Consider the following 21,134-nt stretch of genomic DNA (forward strand, 5'->3'; position numbering starts at 1 on the left):
TACACTTCCTACGTTGACAGAAGGGGTTTTTCTGTCACTGTAATTAATCCACCTCCCTGAGCAACAGAAACGAGATCGAGAGAAGAATTATTTCATCAACCTAGCCACAGCTACACTGGGGGTTAGGTTGATCTAACTACAGTGTGGGAAGCAAAATTTTTCATAGCCCAGAGTGACATAGCTAGGTGGATCCAGTTTTGAAGTGTAGACCATGCCATAAATCTTCGCAGGAGAGCTTGTGCCTGGGCTACTGATCAACATCTCTGGCAGATTTAATGTCACTCAGTCTCCTGGTGCTTTGTTCCAGACCTGACAGCACAGAGAATGGTGCCTGCTCGCGTCTTTTGTGCTCCCCTGATTTTGGAGCTGCTGAGGCAGCTTTAGCCTGTGATCAGGGCCGTTTCTCTCCAGCCAGTTGACAGCTATCTCATAACAAAAGTCAGGAAAAAGATTTGTACATACTCATCCCAAGTCTTTTCATAGGTTTAAGTATGAGGCAAAATCTAAACCAATTCACTTTCATGTGCAATATCGTACTAGATGCTTTGAAGACCTCTGGAAGAACTATGAATAGTTTTCTGGACTGTAGCATCATAATACTGTGCATCTTGAGCATTTATGGTACCTACAATTATACAAACAAAAATATAATACACAGAAAACAAAAACACGGGTCTGAATTTTATTGACACACTTCTACTGTTGTTCACTGTTCAGGTACCTGAAACACCATTTTTTCCTTAAGAAAAGTAAACAAAAAAACCCTCCTCAAATGTCATTAAATATTAATGTATGCAGTGTTGTTGTAGCTGCATTGGTCCCAGGATATTAGAGAGACAAGATGGGTGAGGTAATATCTTTTATTGGACCAGCGTGTTGGTGAGAGACAAGCTTTCAAGCTTACACAGAGCTCTTCTTAAAGACTTAGGAAACATCCATTTGCACACTCTTACATATTATGTAACTTTACACATGTATGTTACTTATGTGAATAAGAATTCACACAGGATCATTGGCTGAGTGTTCATTTGCAGTGACTTCTGCCATATCTATGTTCTGGTCATTAACTGGGTGTGTGAGTATCAACTTAGTGGTCCATTTTCTTAACAAAAGTTACTTTGTACTAGATGGAAATAAGAATTGTCCTCTTTTAAAATGGTGTATTTCAGCTATAAACAAAATGTAGTTTTCTCTTTTTCTGTTGTGTTTTTGTTGCAGTCTTAGCTCTGGTCTACACTACAAACTTATGTCGATATAACTGTGTCGCTCAGGGACGTGAATTTTTCACACCCCTACGTTACGCGGTTTTATCAACTTAACTGCCTGCGTAGACCTGTGCCGATGGGAGGAGCTTTCCTGTTGGCGTAGTTAACGTCTTCACTAAGCTCTATAGTACTGCAGCTGCGCCGTAAGTGTAGAGAAGCCTAATTGTAGCTGGAATCTTATTTTTCATTTTAATCCAGTTATACTCTGATGTAACCATATTTAGTTGCAGATTTTTCAAATATCCTTGATTAGCTTTATATCTATCATCAGTTTGGTTGCATATATAACTATTTGTATTAAATTCATTTCATGCTATTTCAGTAATTTACTTGAATTAAAAAATACACTCATGAAATAATTGAAAGAGGAAGAGACAAAGAGTAGCGGAACTACTTTTTTTGCACTATAATATAAAATACTTGCAATGAGTTAAATGTCCTACACTAAATTTTTTTGTCTGTATCATAATTACATTGTGTAATGGACAAGTTTAAATATTATAGGGCTATAACAGGGTTGTCTTGGTCCTCTTAGGGGCAGGGCCAGCCAACCTTGTTCCAAATGGAGCCCCTTTTATGAGGGGAGTTCCTGCAAGGATCACCAGAGGTGTTGGGATTTTTGTAGGTGGGGGTGGGGAGTAGGACAGGTGACTGAATCATGTGACTACCAGCTCAGATTGTATAAAAGAATGATGTCAGCTCAGAGTGGAAAGCAGAGTGCAAAAATAAGGTTCACAGCCTGGTGCTATGTAAGGGTTTCAGAACCAACCGCAAGCTATGGACCTGCAATCCTTACTCTGGAAAAAACTCCTTGAAACCCATAAGCACTAACCATGGCTCTGCATATTTTTGTAAGGGCTGCAGGGGCTCTTGCAGGCTTAGGTCTTTTTCTTGTCTTCCAGTGCCATGGTAAGCTCCTAAACTGTCCAAGTCACTATATTCATGGAATAGGAACTAACCCTATTCAGCTCCTTATGTTTCGAATGGCTTCAAGGAAACAGGCTAATAGCTCAGGACAGCGAAGACCGTTAAGCCAGTTTACCTTCCTCTTAACTCTTTAAAGGGTAAAGGTCACTAAGGCAGAGAGAGATCAAAAATTTCAAGGCATTATCTGCCTTAACTCTGAATTCTTTGAGTGTAGGTCAGTATGGATCCCACTGTAGGTATGCTTGTCCCTATTGTGTGTGAGATCAGAGTCTAATGAATAGCAATAACTGATGGGCTGTGCATGCACCCTGTGCCTCCTCATGCTCCCATATGAGGGCCCAAAGAATATGGCAGCTGCGCTACCCCTGTAGCAGGATGGTGAGACTCTCCTGTAGAGTCCCCCTTGTATACTCACCCTGTACAGGGTGCCTTAACAGGCAGACTGTAAACCTGTGGCTTCAAGGTCTGCAGTGGGCTCGTTTAATTACAAAATGGACTCAGCCTCTTCTGTTTGGGAGAGAGTTTTGACAGGGTGCTGGGCAGGAACTCCTGAGCCAGCCCACTCTCACGCCAGCTCCAATTAAGGGAGGTAAATTGGAGCTGGCTAGAGAAACCTGCACCATTGGCAAATGGGAAACAGCTGCCAGCCTAATTAGCCTGGGGCTACATACAGGCCCAGGGGAAGAAAGGAATAGGGTGGGAGCCAGAGAGTGGAAGGAGAGTGGTAGCTCTTCCCTCCTAGGTGCAGAAGCTGAGAAGTCCTTAAGGCTGAAAACTCAAGCTGTATGTGGTGGGAGTGCACGCTGTAAATAAACCACACTGGTGATTGCTAAGCTCCAGGGTCTGCGTGATTTGTGAACACCGCAGAAGCGGGAGCAAGGGGGCCTTGCTACACTCATATACTGGATAAATACTCAATGTGACAGTTGTTTTCTTCCAGCAAGTAAAGCTTCAGTCACTCTTCCTCTGACTTGAACAGTCTATGGAGATTTCTTCATACAAGGAGGAGACAGGTATCAGAAATCAAGTACTGGGCAATCCAGCTTCCTTGAATGCCCCACCTAGCAGACAGACATCACCTAAAACCAATGCAGAGAAGACAGCACCAAGAAAATATCAGTTTCCAATGTTGACACTGCCAGCATTGAAGCTGACATCAGCAACGAAGCCAACACTGACGCCTCTGGTACCAAGGCTTGGCACTGAGTCCTCCCTGAACAAAAGTGAAGTGACTCCAGGTGGAGCTCAGTATTTTCCCATAAGGAAAGAATACATCAGGCCTCTTGAGGAGAAAATCACTAAGCCCCAAACATCATAGAGAGCTAATAATAAGGGACTGCCTATCTCCCTGACAGAGAGAGAGAGAGATTCTCTGGCACTGATGAAACAACCTTCTATATTGTTGCCTTCAGCAGAATCAGTGAGGCTACTGAACATGCCCCTGGAAGAACTGGAAATGACCTCCAGTACCAAGGGACTTACCAGTACTGATGCAGACCCCAGTGCCCAGAGGTTTGTATACGTTGGCCCCTCCCCTCAAGGTGATGTACTTCTCTCTGTCACTGAGGCACACATTCCCATCTTCTTCGAGCAGAGAACCCCCTCCGCTGAGGTCTGTGGGCAAGATAATAGAAAGACCAGGTGATATATAGAGCTCAGCTGCTCTTACTCCATCAGGAATGGCACTGGTTTGTCCAATATCAGACAGACCAGTCATATCCCTATGACATGTTACAGTGGGCTTGCCAGAGTCTGTCTTCAGATGCTTCTAAGAGCTGATCTCCATCCCAGTCTAGGAAGGGAAAGATCACAGTCCCCTGTGGCATCCCTGGCCAAACCACCCTCACTGGTTATGGAGGAGTATCAAGGGGAGCCAGAGGCCAGAGCAGCAACAACATTGTACCTTACCATCTAAGAACCTTTCAGTTTGCCACTAACAAAGTGATGTCCTTGGCATGGGTACTAACATCAAGTGACTTACTCATTTAAAAAACTACTTATGAAAATTGCAGAGACTCTAGAAATAGATATTAGTCATACAAGAAGAATCTCATAAATTGTTCACTGTATTGACAACTTCAGGCCTGGCCTGGCTCACCCTCCCAATAAACAGAGGACTGCTTGATCCCACTAAGGCCCTGGGCAAGCAACTGCCACAGTACCACTCACCACAAAAAAAGTGGACAAGCATTATCAAGATCCTCAAAAAGGGTTTGAGTACTTTTGTGCCCATCCCAATCCAGCCTCCTTGATCCTCTCAGCCAGACAGGCAAATCCACATACAACCGAAACATCCCAAATGACAAGGACCCATAGCAGCTCGACCTATTTTGTGGGTTATCCTATTCCTTTGCCACCCTTCAATTACGGGTGGCAAACTACCAGGCTCTTCTGGCTGTATATAACTTTTTGACCTGGCCACAGGGTGCACCACTCATCTCTGGTCTGATGCCTCCTCCTGGTCACTCTGGGAATTAGCTCTTGAGGTCAATGCCCAGTCCACAGTTTGCATGCCATGTTTCTGTGTCTCCCTCTGGTCTGCAGCCCTTCTCTGAGTCCCAGGAACTTCATTGTCCTCTTTGTGACTCAGCCTTTCGGCTAGGTAATTCAGTGTTCCCCCCTTCTGATAACAAAGTCCCTTCACCTTGGCAGTCTTCCTTTTCACTGCCACATGGTGCCATTCCCTCAGTGGCCATCAGGGGAACCTGGACTGACCCTCTACTCCAGGTTCCAGTCCTCCAGGTTCCAGGTCCTCACCTCAGCAGTTTTGGGTTCCTCTTCCAGCCTTCAGTGCTCCTTCTCTGGACTGCTTTCTGCCACATGTGGTTCCCATTCTGCTTGTACCAGTTCCAAATCCTCTTCCCAGGGATAGTCTGCTGCCTGCCTTCCTGTAGCTTTTCCCAGCAGTCTTGTCTGTTGCCAGTTACCTGGCTTTATACAGGCCCCACCTGTTCCTGCACAGCTGCTCTCAGTTAGTTCCCTGCTCCCTGGCTGCTCCTTCAGGTGCAGCCTATGGAGTTAATCTGCCTGCCTGGCCAACTTAAACCCTTCCAGTGCTCTGCAGGGTCGTCACCCCATCACAAATCTGGAACTGAGTGACATTTTTTCTACAAAGCTCCTATCTGAGAACATGCTAGAGTTCAAAGAAATAATGAAAGAGAGCCAGTTAGTGGTCAAGATGGCCCTAAAGGCATCAGTGGATGCTTTAGATTCCATGGCCAGATCTATGGCCATGATGCACAATGTGTCATGGCTTCAAGTATTGGGCATTCCCAGGGAAGTGAAGGCTGCAATCGAAGACCTGCCCTGTTAAGGCATGGAACTCCCCACTAAACAGACAGGCAATGCCCTGCACTCTTTAAAGCACAGTGGAGCCACTTTGTGTTCCCTGGGAAATCTATGTCCCAGCTCTGTACTGCAAGCTATACCATCAACTGTCTGACTAGACAGGAGGAATCCATCTTAGCACACCAGACAAGCTGATGATCAGGTTTGGAAGAAACCCAGTTACAACAGCAGTTGCCTCTCTTCCTCCTCCTTGGTGATGCACCCTACTCCCGCAGCTCACCAGCAAATTTGATGGGCTCGTCAGGAGTCACAACAGAGCTGTTCAGAGAACATGACCTTTGGAAGCTACCTCGCACCATTCCACTGGGTGTGGTCTGCCATGCTATTGGATGCTAGCGATCATCACCCTGGCTACCCCATCCAGTTTCACTCCTTACCTCCTGCCCACCCTCTTTTCTCATCCCTCTTCAGAGACCTTTCTTTTGACAGCTTGTTACCAGCAAAGGTGTCCTTGTTGCTGCTTTTAGGAGCCATAGAGGAGGTGCTGCCAGAATTCAGGGGCAGAGGCTTTCTTACTCTGGGTATTTCCATATTCTGAAGAAAAAAGGGGGTTTTTTTTGGACATTTCGGGACCCCTGCTCTATTACCTTAACAGACCTGAGCCTTTTAGGCTGTCTCCCGCAAGTTCCCTGTAAGCACAGCCTATTTAGTGCCATGCAGGCAGGCACTCAAGGAACCCGGCCGGGGGAGGAGTGCCCCTCCCCCAGCCCCCAACCTGCTGTGGCCGGGCGGGGTAGCCCAGACCTGCCACGGCCAGGGCTCCCCTACTCTGGGCCAAACCCGGCCGAGGCGGCATGGCCCTGGCCCTGGCCTGAACCTGGGCGGCCCGGCCTGCCTCCAGCCGCAGCCGGGGTGGTGCGACCCGGCCATGGCCGGACCGGTCAGAAGTTGGTCCAATGAAAGATATTACCTCACCCACCTTGTCCAGCTAAAATTGATTATTGTGTGTTATGTAAAAATGCAAATTCCATCTTCATCTTAAAGACCTTCTAGTGAAATTATATGCTTTGTGATGGAGGCAGTGTAGTTTAATGGATAGGGCACTACACTAGAAGTCAGGAGACCTGAGGTCTATTCCTAGCTGTGTTACCTTGGGCAAGTCATTTCACTCTGTTTCTCATCCCCATTGTGTATTTAGTTAGTAAGCTTTTCGCAGGGCTGTCAGTGCGTACAGTGCTTAGCAAAATGGAGCCCCACCTTGGTTGTGGCTTCTGCAATACAAATAGTAATGCTAAAATGCATGTGTTACAGATTTTTTGTTTAAAGGTTTTGGAGTGTTATCTTAATTTGTGTGGCTGTTGTATATATTTCTCCATATCAAGCTTGTTTAAGGTTAGCCTCTATTGGCAGAAATATTAAGGCATGACTGGCTTCCATGGGGCTAATAACTGAGTTCTGCTGATATTTTTCCTGATTATCGTGCTTTAGATATGTTTTAATCTCAGTGTTGTTGCTTGCATTCAGTTTATTATAGTCGACATTTTTTGATTTATCTTTGTTAAGCTGAGTACACAGAACTTCAGAAAAACGGCCCTCAAACCGTTAATTGTTTTTGGCTTACACTGCAATTTTTTTTCTCCACAGAGGGTTCATAAAAAGGTACTCGTATTTTTCTGATTTCGTGTCCAATATAAGCATTAATATTTCTTGGAATGTAGCTAGATTCTAATTGTAAATATTTTGTTGGTGAGTGAGGTATAATTTATTTTGCTAAGCAAGTTGCAGTCCAGTGTAACCAGGAGACCTTAAAAAGGATGTAAAGCTTTGCATAGTTTCCTATTTTTCCAAAAAACAATTTAGAGCTTTACTTTATTGTGAGAGAAGCTTTTAAAAAGCTGTACAGTTGCTTAAAGTAGCATTTTACTTGAAATCTTGCAAGATAAAGTACTCCACCATTTATAAATACTGTCACATATATTAATATAATGGATACTTGGTAGGAAGTGAGAGTCAAAGCTTTGTTTTTCCATAAGGAAATTTCATTTCCTACACTATAAAATGTCAGAATTACTGTTGTGAATAAACTTATAGTTGTGCTATAATAGCACAATGGGATAATGAGTGTTTTCTATTTTTAGTTGATTGTCAGGAAATTGGGAGGAGAATCGTCTATTTTCTCTGCAACCAGTTAGCTGAATATCTTTGTCTTGAGGGCCAGGAACTGAACATATTTCCTTGCAAGCGTCAGGTGACTAGTGTCTCATCTTGTACTAGCATTAGAAGAGCAATGAACATACCTAATTTCCACATAGGAAACCTGTTCTGTAGAAATGCAAACCATTACCAGTTCTAGTGTTTATTCATCAACAGGAATCAGGACTGCGGTGCTTCAGTTTTACCAGACTTCCCCTGTTTAATTTTGTGTTTTTGTAAAACACTTCAATTTTTTTTTCTCCTTTTCATTTTGTTTTTTTGTAGAAGAATCAAATATTGTTCTACTTGTCCTAAGAGAGTGGGTCACAGTATGCAGGGAGCTCCCTTGTGGGGACATTACTGTCCCTTCCATGTGTGGACAGGGAATGGGTAGGCAGGGGCATAGCCTTGATTCTGCCCCACATGTGCCAGCTAGTGCTGCTGTTCTGACACAGGGAGAAAGATAATTTATATTGGTTTAATCCAGTAGTAGATTGTTCTCCTCCCAAAATTAGAGGGGAAGTCAGGGAAGGAATAGTGACATTTGGTATCTGAATCCTCTCCCATTCCTGCTCCTGTTACTTGCTATCTCTTGATCCAGGCAGATGTAAACTGAAAATCTAGTCTTTAGTGTTTTAAAGAGTCATACTTTACTTTCAAGAGTTTTAAACAGTTCTTTAATGATTGATTATTCTTGTTTGGCAGTTTTCTTTTGATCGTGTAATTTCATTTCTGAACATTATAGTCTACATCAAATTAGTACTTTTTCTGTTAATAAGATGAGATTAGGAAACTGCTCGTAGAAATAGTGATTAATTGATCACTGAGTATTTTGGAATCTCCTCACTGGTGGCTGTCTTGGCTGAGAAAGAATTAGTATAGCAATGAGTGAGGTGTAGTTTTACAGTAGACTTCGTGCGTTGCAGTTCTCTGTTTGTTTGGCTCAGGGGTGGGCAAACTTTTTGGCCCGAGGGCCACATTAGGGTTGCAAAACTGTATGGAGGCCCCGGTAAGGAAGGCTGTGCCTCCCCAAACAGCCTCACCCTGCCCCCATCCACTTCCCACACCCTGACTGCCTCGTCAGAACCCCCGACTCATTCAACCTCCTCCCCCCCACTTCTTGTCTCCTGACCGCCCCCCTGGACCCCACCTCCTATCGAACACCCCTTTCTCCCTGTCCCCTGACTGCCGCGACTCCTATCCACACCCCCGCCTCCTGACAGGTCCCCCTGGACTCCCATGCCTATCCAACCCCCCTGCTCCCTGTCCCCTGACTGCCCCTGGGACCCTCAGCCCCTTATCCAGCCCCACCACTCCCTTGCCATGCTGGCTGCCGCTCAGAGCAGCAGGAGTTCACAGCCCCGCCTTCTGGCCAGAGCCAGCCACGCCGCTGTGCTGCCCGGCAGGAGTGGTGGGCCAGAGTGCTGGTGGCGCCGCGAGCTGAGGCTGCGAGGGAGAGGGGACAGCTGGAAAGGGGCTGGGGATAGCCTCCTTGGCCAGGAGCTCAGGGGCCAGGCAGGATGGTCCTGCAGGCCCTAGTTTCCCCATCTCTGGTTTAGCTTGATGATGTAAGGTTGATTTTCTTGTGATTGGTCTAATGACTATAGTAGGATATTGGAAGTCGGGACTCTTGAATTACCTACACTGATTCCTTTATATGCCATTAGGGAAGTCAGGTTCTGAGATCTTGACACCTCTGAAGATGAGGTCACTAGTCTCTGACTCAGTTCCTCACCTGTAAAATGGGACAATTCTTACCTATACCTTACATACATATGTGATGCTTTTGAGACTGAAGTCCTCTATCCACAAAACAAAATAAGTACATCTAAAACTGCCTCATAATCCCCATCAATCTTCTTTCCGTGCCCTAGAGGGACCACTGCTGTGGCTAACAGGACAGTTCACTTTCCTTGTGTGTATACCTATCCATTAGCAACTGAACTGAAACCATCAACTCATTTAATAAAGCCTACTGAAAACTGATGGTTGCTATCTGCTTGGGCCATATTTGAACCAGTGTAATGACAAAGTTTAAAATGATCCATGTGTTAAGGAATTAGTTGGTAGTACAATATGGAGTTTGTATCTAGATCACTGGTACACATTTGTCTCCCATTACTAGTTAGCACAGGATCTCTGCTAAGGGCTCTACTGTGTGAAATGTTTCTAGTGAACCTGCATCAGAACCTTCTTTGGTATACTAGGAAAAGGGGCTGAAATCTCACGAGCACATCTGTTGAGCAGTAGTTTCTGGCAGACATGGTGGAGGTACATTAATGTTGTAGGGAAGCTTGTTCTGGACTTGTCTGTTGCTGTTCTTTTTCTGTAGATAAGCAAAAGGCTTCCATTTCTGTCAACAGAGAAAGTTTTTGATGAACATACACACAAGAAAAGAGTTCATTCTCAGAAATAAAATCTGTACTGTTGCATCAGATTCTCTAACTTTATTTGGTGCTGGCAATTATCAGTTGTGAATGAAAAATATCTACAGAATCGGAACAGCAATTCTCTAGAGCTTGAGTTGCTTCCTATAGAAGCAGCACACAATAAACTGTGAAGGAAGGAAATCAAGCCCTAGGGAAACTCTCTCATAAGATGGCTATGCTACTGCTTCAGGCAGAATGAAAGATGAGAGGCTCTTCAGCCGCATCTGCACTTGCAATCTTGGGAGCCATCATTCACCAATGGTGCAGTTTTGCAAGTGGTAATATCAGTGGAAGCTGTGGTGTTGGGGCAATGTAAGTTGTGGCTCAGCCATTTTTACTACCTGGTATATTATCCTTGCAAACATAGAGGAAATACCCATACCTCCTGGGGGGAAAACTGAAAAGGGAATTTTAAAAACAGGTAAAAGTCACTGTGGAGTAGTTGTTTAAGTTTTAGCTTACTTTCACTGAATGCAGCTTCTTTCTTTCTCAGGCTTAATGCAGAATGGTACTAGTGTGGGAAGTAAGTTCGTTTTCATTCAGTTAAACAGGATCTTTTAGAAATATTGAGTGTTTGTTTCAATGAAGAACATTTTTCTTTAGAAATAAATGCTGATGTTAATTGCTACAACACTAGCTCTTTCTGAAAGATGTTGTTTCTTAAGAGTGTGAAAATGTATTAACCTTTCCGTAATGGTTCTCTTCTACATTAAATCCAAGAAAGGTGGAATCTGAGTTCTTTAAGTGTAAACTTCATGCCAAATACCACACCCTGCCAAATGACTTGATTTTTAAATTTGCTTTTGGTGTTTTTCACTGAGATGGTGGATATCTTTATTGCATGATGTATCATTCTTTCAAATAATTCAAATTTCATATCCTATATGTTATATCACTTGTAGTATGGAGTGTGGTCAGAAGGAAGTGTGTTTTAATTACTGTTTTGATTTTACGACCATTTTTTTTAGATTTCTTGATTAAATGATTTTAGAACATTAAGTGCACAGATTCATCACTGCAGTGTTCTTATTTTTTGCCAGTGATTTCAATGGACGTACATCAATGTAAAACTAGAGTAACACAGTGGCAAATCAAGCCCATAGAGTAAACTGACAGGTTTCAGAGTAGCAGCCGTGTTAGTCTTTCTTCTAAAGAAAGTCTACTAGAAAGTCTACTAAAATAGTTAGTATCCGCAAAAAGAAAAGGAGGACTTGTGGCACCTTAGAGACTAACAAATTTATTTGAGCATAAGCTTTTGTGAGCTACAGCTCACTTCATCCGATGCATTGATGAAGTGAGCTGTAGCTCACAAAAGCTTATGCTCAAATAAATTTGTTAGTCTCTAAGGTGCCACACGTCCTCCTTCTCTTTTTATAGAGTATACTGAACTCCTTAAGGAATAGCCTAAGATTGATCTTAATGCATCATTTGTATATTGTAATAAGGTTTAATCAAGTATTGCAATAAGGTTACTAGTCCAGTTGGGTGTCTAAAACTGCTACTTTGTACATTTAATTATAGATATTCAGTAGTCCATTTTTACAGTATTTCTTGGTGACATCGATATATTCTTTGTAATTTTAATACAGGTGTGTCTGGTTCTTATTGGACTACTATGTCTTGATTAAAATTAACAAAATGCGAGAGGAGAATAAAGTGGTAATAGTTGGTGTAATGCTGGAGAAATTACTTTTTTCTGTCTTTTTTTTAATTTTTTTAAATTTTTTTATTTTAAAGCATTTCAGCTCATACTGAGGAAGTGTGATGGGGTGTATAAATCCTATACAGGCCAACAAAAGGTGGAAGCCTGAGGATCCAATTAGTCTTGGAGGGCATATTGGGTTCAAGTCAGTGTAAGCCTCGGCTGAGGAGGGGCTGGGTGATTGCTCCATAAAGGAATGAGTTAAGAGCAGTAGGGAGAGGAGATCCAGGGGTGAGGAGGTCCTTTGTCCTCTCCTGAGGGGAAGGGTCCTGGGGAGGGGCAGAGTGGAAATCCTTTCCTGGGTGGAGAGGCTGAAGAAGGACCAGACATAGTGGGAAGAGATGAACAAAGATGTAAGGAGCCAGGTTTAGCTTCTGTGATGGGCCTCAAAGAGGGAGGTCAGGACTCGAAGAAAATAACTCTGCAGGTTTGTGTTCTGACAATAGGACAGAGGACAAAGAGGAACTGGAAGAGAGACTGAAATCTCAAATCTGTTGGTGTGGGATGGAGTCAATCATTGTTTTGTTTGACATCACTCGGTGGAGAGAGTGGAACTGAAGAAAGTTCCCAGGTGGGGCAGAAGACATTTTGGTTTGTTACCTGTGTTTGAATACTGGTGAAGTATATTATTTAGGACATTAAGGACTTTGATGTCCCAGAAGGTGTGGGACCTGGCTGTAGGGTCAAGTACCCCACAACATGGGATGGATGACAGTGTCACTAGGGTGCGCTCTGGGATGATAAGCTGCAATAGTGCCATGAGGAGACACTCCAGGACAGTGAGGTCCATCGCCAGTGGTATTGGGGCACTTTACGTACAGTGGCTTAGTGCATAAAGTGGCAGTGAGAGATTTATGTGTGCTCTGGCTTTTGTGTGTAAATTCAGCAAAAGTTGGAAGCATAATTTAGGGGTTTTTTTGTCTGTCTTACATATTTATATAGTCCTCATTACTGAAGTACCTGAGCATGTCACGATCTTTAATGTATTTATCATCACAACACACTCCTATGAGGTAGGGAAGTATTATTATCCCAGTCTTAAAGATGGTAAACTGAGGCACGGTGGGCCAGATTTTTACACGTATTCGGTGCCTAAAGATGTAGCTAGATGCCTAAGGGAGTTTCAAATGCACTCCCATTGAACTCAAGGGGAATTAGGTGCCTAGGTGCTTCTGAAAATCCCACTAGATACCTTTCTGCATCTTTAGGCACCCAATACCTTTAAAAATGTGATCCACTGAGACTGTGATTTCCCAGAGGTCACACAGGAGGTCTGTGGCTGAGCAGGGAATTGACCCAAGGTCTCCCAAGTACTAGGTTAAGACCCTTGCCATTGGCCCATACCTCCACTTTTCCAGGCTAGACTGTACTTTCAAAAAATGAGTGGAATGCTGCATGCTCCTAGAGCAGCTTGTATGGACCAGCTCATAGCAACTTAATCCTTTCAGAGACACCCATCTGTCAGTTGATGCAACGCGGACAGATGCAAAGGAAATTTCATTTTGAAAAATGTAGGAACGTAAGAATTGATACCCTGTATCATACCAATGGTCCATCTAATGTCCATCAGTGGCTGATATTAGCTGCTTCAGAGGAAGATGCAAGGAACATTTCTTCCTGATCCCCATTATTTAGAGGATGACTTATATCCTGAAGCAAGAGGGTTTTTATACCTTCCTAAACTCATGGATATTTTTTAATCCTTATATTTGAACTCTGGATGATCTTGTCATCTGTATAAATGTTCACTCCTTTTTTGAATCCTGCTAAGATCTTCCTCTCAATGTTAACATGTGGCAATGAGTTCCTTAGTCTAACTATTCCTCTTGGAAAAAAATTCTACTATCAATTTTAAATTTTCACTTTTTCAGTCTCATTCTATGTTACCTTGTTCTTGTTTTATGGGAAAGAGTGCTTAGATGTTCTCCATGTACTGTCTCAGTAACCTTTATTACATAGTGCACTTTCATCATGTTCCCTCTTATTCTCTAAGGTAAACATTCTTCTCTCTTTCTCCTCTTATCAAAGTTTTTCCATGCCTCTAAAGCATTCTCATTGCCCATCTCCAAATTCCCCCAGTTTCTGCTATGTCTTTTTTGAGATGGGTCAGATGGATCTGTGATTTTTCTCAATCACCTAAACTTAGACAAAAAATGAGATTCCTTGATGCATATCTGAGATTCAAGCTAAATAAATAAAGTGTGTGCACGCACACATACACACACTTTAATACCACTCTGTGGCCTTTCATTGCCACAAATAAAGCTGCTATTAAAGAATTTTCTGTAGTATCTGGCTGGTGAATCTTGCCCATATTCTCAGGGTTTAGCTGATCGCCATATTTGGGGTCGGGAAAGAATTTTCCTCCAGGGCAGATTGGAAGAGGCCCTGGAGGTTTTTCGCTTTCCTCTATAGCATGGGGCACAAGTCACTTGAAGGAGGATTCTCTGCTCCTTGAAGTCTTTAAACCACGATTTGAGGACTTCAATAGCTCAGACATAGGTGAGGTTTTTTGTAGGAGTGGGTGGGTGAGATTCTGTGGCCTGCATTGTGCTGGAGGTCGGACTAGATGATCAGAATGGTCCCTTCTGACCTTTGTATCTGTGAGTCTATTAGAAATTTGATTACAGCAGCATTTCTTCTGCTAAAAGTTATGGTGTATAACAGGGATCTCAAACTCAAATCGCCACGAGGGCCACGTGAGGAATAGTACATTGGCTCGTAGGCTGCATCACTGACACCTTTTCATATAAAGGTATAAAAGCCACCATCCTGCCCCCGTCCCCACTCCACCCCTTCCATGAGGTCCCGCTCCTGCGCTGCCGCTTCCCATCCATTCCCCGCCCCCATTCCAAACCCTTTCCCAAACTAACTCCTCCCCCTTCCTGCCCCTATTCCAACCGCTTCCCCAAATCCCTGCCTCCTCTCCTGAGCGCGCTGCTCCCTGCTCCTCCCTCCTCCCTCCTGGAAAGAGCTAAGTGCCACCAAACAGCTGTTTAGAGGCGGAAAGCACCTGGAGGTAGGCAGAGGAGCAGGGATGCACTGCACTGGAGGGGGAGGGGAGCGGCAGGTGAGGGGAGCTTGGCGGCTGCAGGAAATAACTCGGGGGAGAGGTGGGGGCGGGGAGCTTGATGGGCTACAGCAAATACGAGGCTCATGGGCCTCGTGTTTGAGACCGCTGGTGTATAACTTAACCAGTTAGGTATCAGAGGGGTAGCTGTGTTAGTCTGGATCTGTAAAAGCGGCAAAGAGTCCTGTGGCACCTTATAGACTAACATGTATTGGAGCATAAGCTTTTCGTGGGTGAATACCCACTTCATCGGCATACCCACTCAGTTGGCATCCGACGAAGTGGGTATTCACTCACGAAAGCTTATGCTTCAATACGTCTGTTAGTCTATAAGGTGCCACAGGACTCTTTGCCACTTAACCAGTTAGTTTATTCATAACGTAGTTGCAGAACACTTGGCTCCAATTCATTCTTGATTGACATACATCTTGAGAAGCGTAAATAAATCCTCATTCAGAATTGCTACTGTTGCCTTTGAATCAGAAGAGTACATTTCACCAATCCTAGATTAGTGTTGTTGAGATATAGCTCGAAACTTTATCCTTTCATCCTTCTTTTCAAGAAGAGCAGTACTTTTTGATGAGATGTTACTGTTTACTTTAACATGCTGTAAAACCATGCATAAGGTCTATCGACTATATGCGTCAGAGTAAATATACAATGTTGGTCTACCTGATATCTTACACAAAAAGATCCAGATGATGATTTGTAATTGAAGATTATCTATAGTAATGTGAATGAGAAAGCAGGATGAGCATGATTGGCATACTTATTGGAAGGGTGGTCCTGTGGGTGAAGCAGCAGTGGAAGTTCAGAGTTCAGGGTATATACTCCTGTCTCTACCACAAATTTCCTGTGTTACTTTGTACAAGTCATTAAACCTTTCTGTGCTTCCTTTTCCTGATCCATAAAATAAGAATAACAGCACTGACCTCACATTGATTATTGACCAATTCATTCCTGATTTACTAGTCATATGCTGGTATAACTGCATTGAAATCAGTAGAGTTGCATTGTCCAGCCAAGCCAGAAGAAAGACAGGAGGCAATGGATGTGGATTATTTAGGCCACAACTTTATTCAGAAGTACCTGATGATAAATTAGACAGTGCAAGTCATCATCATTTCCTCAGTCTTTTCCACACAATCCCCAACCTGGTCCCAAGCATCCTGCTGCTGGGATCCCCCCACAGCTGTCCCTCATATGAGGAAGAATCGGTCTATAAAAAGTCAGGTGCTTGCTCCCTCCTGTTCCAGACATAAGAGCCCTGAACCCCGCTTCCTCAGCTTCCTTAAGGAGGGGATTGAAAAAAATAGAGGGTTCAGCTCCCCACTGTACCAGATAAGGGAGCCCCAAAGCCTCCCCCCCTGACCTCAGCACACGCTTAAACAATGCTTTCCTTCAAATCCTTTTCCAGTCCATTTTATCCTATAACCATGTCCCTTCCATACTGAGTTCCTGCACTGGACATCAATCATGACTTTTATGTACTAAGGTGCAACATTATAATCCCCCCCCCGCTGCCTGTGCCCCACTGGGTCCTAGAACTGCTGTAGGAAAAGTGGAAAAACTGACACTCCCCCGCCCCCCTCGGCCTATCTGGCAATGGAGGACAAATTCTTTCCCAGCCATGTCTGTCAAGAAAAATTTGAGGTCCAGTACATCATATTAGCTGGGGCCCCTCCCATTTCACCCCAGTTACAGACATTTGGGGGCTTTCAGGGCCCCAATACAATTCCGCCCACCCCCAGCCCTGTTCCTCACCCCCCAGGTCAAAAAGGGTGACTGGCAACCTGGTCCTTGTGGAAAATTTCATGGTTGGGTGCTGCCAGTCCGATCCAAGTAAAAGAGGTCTTCCCTCGGGCTGCATGAGATATAAATACCCCGTTTTCCGCCCCCCCCCCCACACACAAACACACTCTTCCAATCAGCAGGAAGGGCAGTGCCCCTGCTTCCTGGTCTTTCCTGTAGTGCCCAATACACTTCCCCCTCCACTACCTGTTTTAAGGGGAGCCCTCAAAGAGGCAACACACTTTTTCTGGTGGATAAGGACCAACTCCATAGAGGCATGATGAGCACATTGGCATAAAACTGGAGTATCAGAATGGCAAATCAGGCCCCGGTAGCCAGATCTTCAGATGGTGTCAATTGACGAAGCTTCATTGGAACTGCACCACATGAGGATCTGCCCCCATTTCTGTAAACCTTATTGAAATCCTTGGCTGGTATGTGTAGTAGAAATGCAAAGTAGTACCATTATTTAGTATGTCTTTGTGCATTTCTTTCAACACCATGATTGTGATCTGAAGGAACAATGTTTCCATGTAAATAGTGGCTTTAGCGTACAGTGTTTCCACTAAGACACTCAGGTCCTGTCTATACTGGCAAGTTTCTGCGCCGTAAAGCAGCTTTCTGCACTGTAACTCCCGAGGTGTACACACTGCCAAGTCACTAAGTGCGCAGAAACTGCTCAGTTGTAGGGCTGTAAAAAAACCCACCCCAACGAAGGGCATAGAGCTTTCTGCCCCGGGGCTACAGTGCTGCGGTGCCAGTGTAGACACAGTGGTGATTACAGCGCTGTGATTGGCCTCCGGGAGGTGTCCCACAATGTTTGTTCTCGCCTCTCTGGTCATCGGTTTGAACTCTACTGCCCTTCCCTCAGGTCACCAACCATCATCCCCACCTCGCACATTCCTTTGTAATTTTGAAAGTTCCCTTCTTGTTTGCTCGGTGACGCGTGGAGTGGTCTCAGTGCATCTTTCCAGGTGGCCATGCCTGCTCCATGCACCAGGCATGGGTGCAATACTCATGACCCTACTTCCACTGCGAAGACCACTGTGGATTCTTTGGTGGCTCACGTGCCAGTCAAAAGTGGACAGAGCCAGGAGGAGGAAATCTTGGACGAGGATGTGGAAGGGAAGGGGACCCAGAGACAGAGGATAACTTGGAAGTCAGAGATGTATGCAGCCAAGAGCTCTTTTCTACCCCGGAGGAGCCTAGCCAGTCACAGCTGTCGGATCTTGGCGAAGCGCAAACAGGAGAGGAGGCCCCTGGTAAGCGGATTTGATTTTGGGAATCAAATCGCTGAAGTGAGTTGTTGGGGGAAGGAGGGTTGGAGAAAGCAGGCTTGTCTCCCACCACATGCCTCATCTGAGCAGCGGAACAGGCTGTTGATAGACTCTCTCACTTCACGGGAATCTCCCTCACAGATCTCCAGAAAACTCTTGTGAAGATAACGGGCAATCTGTTGCCATGGGTTCTTTGGCAGACTGCTTTGTTTCTTGCCTCATTAACTGTAACTTTCCTGCACCACTGTGCCGTCACGGGGCTGGGGGGAGGGGACCATTGCTGCACACAGGGAGCCACATAGGGGCCAGGGCGGAAGCTGCAGTCTTGGAGAAGACCCTCCCTTGATTCCCTACTAACCCTCAGCAGCGAGATATCTTCCATAATGGTCACATAGGAATGATTAACAGGTCTCCCCTACAGTGCTGGCTCTCCTCAAGAGCCATGTGCCCAGTGTACAGCAGGGTTCGGGAAAATTGATTTACCCTGCCCCGTGGTTATTTACTGTTTTGGGGGTCTTGTGACAGGTGTATGAGTACTGGCTGTGTTTTAAATCACTGAATCAGTGTTCTCTGTGTTGCAAACAATACTGCTTCTGTAAAATGTTGCATTTAAACTTCACAGAGATGACACTGGGAGCCCAGCATCCCTATTTGTTATCGGCGGCTGAATGGCTGCACAGAATTGGAAAGCTGCAAAGAAAAACTAAGGAGGACTTTCTGCGTGATGTTATGATGCACTCTGCTGCCGAGAAACAGGAATTGAAGGAGTGGTGGGACAGCGAGAAGAGGAACCAAAAGGAGAACGTGGCACGCCAGAACGAAGCCATGGAACAGCTCTTAAAGGTTATGGAGCGCCAAGCAGACACACACTCCAGGCAATACTAGCTCTTCAAACCGAGCAGCTCCACACCTGAGCCTCCCCTGCAGCCACTGTTGCAAAAGTCTTTCCCTTGCTGCCCCCAGACACCGCCAAGACACTCTTATCAACCTCCTGGCTCCAGTCTATACCCGCGGCATTCCACTCCTCCCTTCTCACAGCACTGTGGACTCCCACTACCCTCTGCACTCAACACCCATCCCTCTGCAGTTTGGCCCTGTTGAGGCACAGTACCCGCTGCACTATACTCCAAAGGAGAAGGTTGGATATGATCCCTGGACATAGACAACTCTTTAGCCATCCTGGGACCCCTCCTCCATCTGGGACCTTCCCTTCCCCCATCCCCCTCACTGCTGATGGTTTTTTTTTTGGTTTGACTCTCTCCTCCGGTTGTTGTTTTTTAATAAAAGAATTGTTTGTTTGAAAGAAATCTTTATTGTATTAATTGAAAGCAAAAAGAGCCCTGCAAAGCAACATACAATTAAGTTAAACCCACATATTGCATTGTCTGCACCAATTACCTCCTAGCATTACAAGCACTCCACTCCTGAGCATAGCAACAAATATTAGTGGCTTTCAGCTTCAAATTGCTGCCTCGAGGCATCCCTGATCCTTAAGGCCCCATGCTGCTCCCCTCTAATAGCCCTGTTCTCTGGTTGTTCAAACAAAGCCTCCAGGTGCTGAGCCTCTGCGGTCCAGCCCTGGGTGAAGTTTTCACCCTTCCCTTCACAGATATTATGGCACGTATAGCACGTGGTTATAAGCATAGGAATATTGTCATCGGCCAGGCATCATCAGTGGGATTTTAAATGTCCAAATGCACACTCCACAGTCATTCTGCACTTGCTCAGCCTGTTGTTGAACTGCTCCTTGCTGCTGTCAAGTTGCCCAGTGTAAGGCTTCATAAGCCACGGCATTAAGGGGTAAGCAGAGTCTCCTTTTTGGAAAGTGTAGGGGACCATTTCCTGGTGCAAGTGCTGGAGGAACCAACTATGGGCAGAGCTCTTCTTGATCTGCTGCTCACAAACCAGGAAGAATTAGTAGGGGAAGCAAAAGTGAATGGGAACCTGGAAGGCAGTGACCATGAGATGGTCGAGTTCAGGATCCTGACACAAGGAAGAAAGGAGAGCAGCAGAATACGGACCCTGGACTTCAGAAAAGCAGACTTTGACAACCTCAGGGAACTGATGGGCACGATCCCCTGGGAGAATAACATGAGGGGGAAAGGAGACCAGGAGAGCAGGCTGTATTTTAAAGAATCCTTATTGAGGTTGCAGGAACAAACCATCCCGATGTGTAGAAAGAATAGTAAATATGGCAGGCGACCAGCTTGGCTTAACAGTGAATTCCTTCTGATCTTAAACCCAAAACAAGAAGCTTACAAGAAGTGGAAGATTGGACAGATGACCAGGGAAGAGTATAAAAATATTGCTCGGGCATGCAGGAGTGAAATCAGGAAGGCCAAATCACACCTGGAGTTGCAGCTAGCAGGAGGTGTTAAGAGTAACAAGAAGGGTTTCTTCAGGCATGTTAGCAACAAGAAGAAAGTCAAGGAAAGTGTGGGCCCCTTACTGAATGAGGGAGGCAACCTAATGACAGAGGATGTGGAAAAAGCTAATGTACTCAATGCTTTTTTTGCCTCTGTCTTCACGAACAAGGTCAGCTCCCAGACTACAGCACTGGGCAGCACAGCATGGGGAGGAGGTGACCAGCCCTCTGTGAAGAAAGAGGTGGTTCGGGACTATTTAGAAAAGCTGGACGAGCACAAGTCCAGGGGGCTGGATGCGCTGCATCCGAGAGTGCTAAAGGAGTTGGCGGATGTGATTGCAGAGCCATTGGCCATTATTTTTGAAAACTCATGGCGATCGGGGGAGGTCCCGGATGACTGGAAAAAGGCTAATGTAGTGCCATCTTTAAAAAAGGGAAGAAGGAGGATCCTGGGAACTACAGGCCAGTCAGCCTCACCTCAGTCCCTGGAAAAATCATGGAGCAGGTCCTCAAGGAATCAATTCTGAACTCCTTAGAGGAAAGGAAAGTGATCAGGTACAGTCAGCATGGATTCATCAAGGGCAAATCATGCCTGACTAATCTAATTGCCTTCTATGACAAGATAACTGGCCCTGTGGATGAGGGGAAAGCAGCGGACGTGTTGTTCCTTGACTTTAGCAAAGCTTTTGACACGGTCTCCCACAGTATTCTTGCCAGCAAGTTAAAGTAGTACAGGCTGGATGAATGGACTATAAGGTGGATAGAAAGCTGTCTAGATCGTCTGGCTCAACGAGTAGTGATCAATGGCTCCATGTCTAGTTGGTAGC

General features: G+C 45.0%; 1 protein-coding gene and 1 long non-coding RNA gene across 2 annotated transcripts in view; one reads left to right on the plus strand and one right to left on the minus strand.

The window, feature by feature from the left end:
* Nucleotides 1–21,134, plus strand: part of APBB2 (amyloid beta precursor protein binding family B member 2) — a 343,888-nt gene that overhangs the window by 111,057 nt on the left and 211,697 nt on the right. The window lies entirely within an intron of this gene.
* LOC122460060 lies at nt 1,817–5,210 on the minus strand. The gene is made up of 3 exons (XR_006281118.1): nt 4,950–5,210; nt 3,675–3,806; nt 1,817–3,271 (listed from the first exon to the last, which is right to left on the minus strand). It is a non-coding gene; the product is annotated as an uncharacterized LOC122460060 (long non-coding RNA).

Source organism: Dermochelys coriacea, chromosome 4, assembly GCF_009764565.3.
Source record: "Dermochelys coriacea isolate rDerCor1 chromosome 4, rDerCor1.pri.v4, whole genome shotgun sequence".
In the NCBI taxonomy this organism is placed as follows: Eukaryota; Metazoa; Chordata; order Testudines; family Dermochelyidae; genus Dermochelys; species Dermochelys coriacea.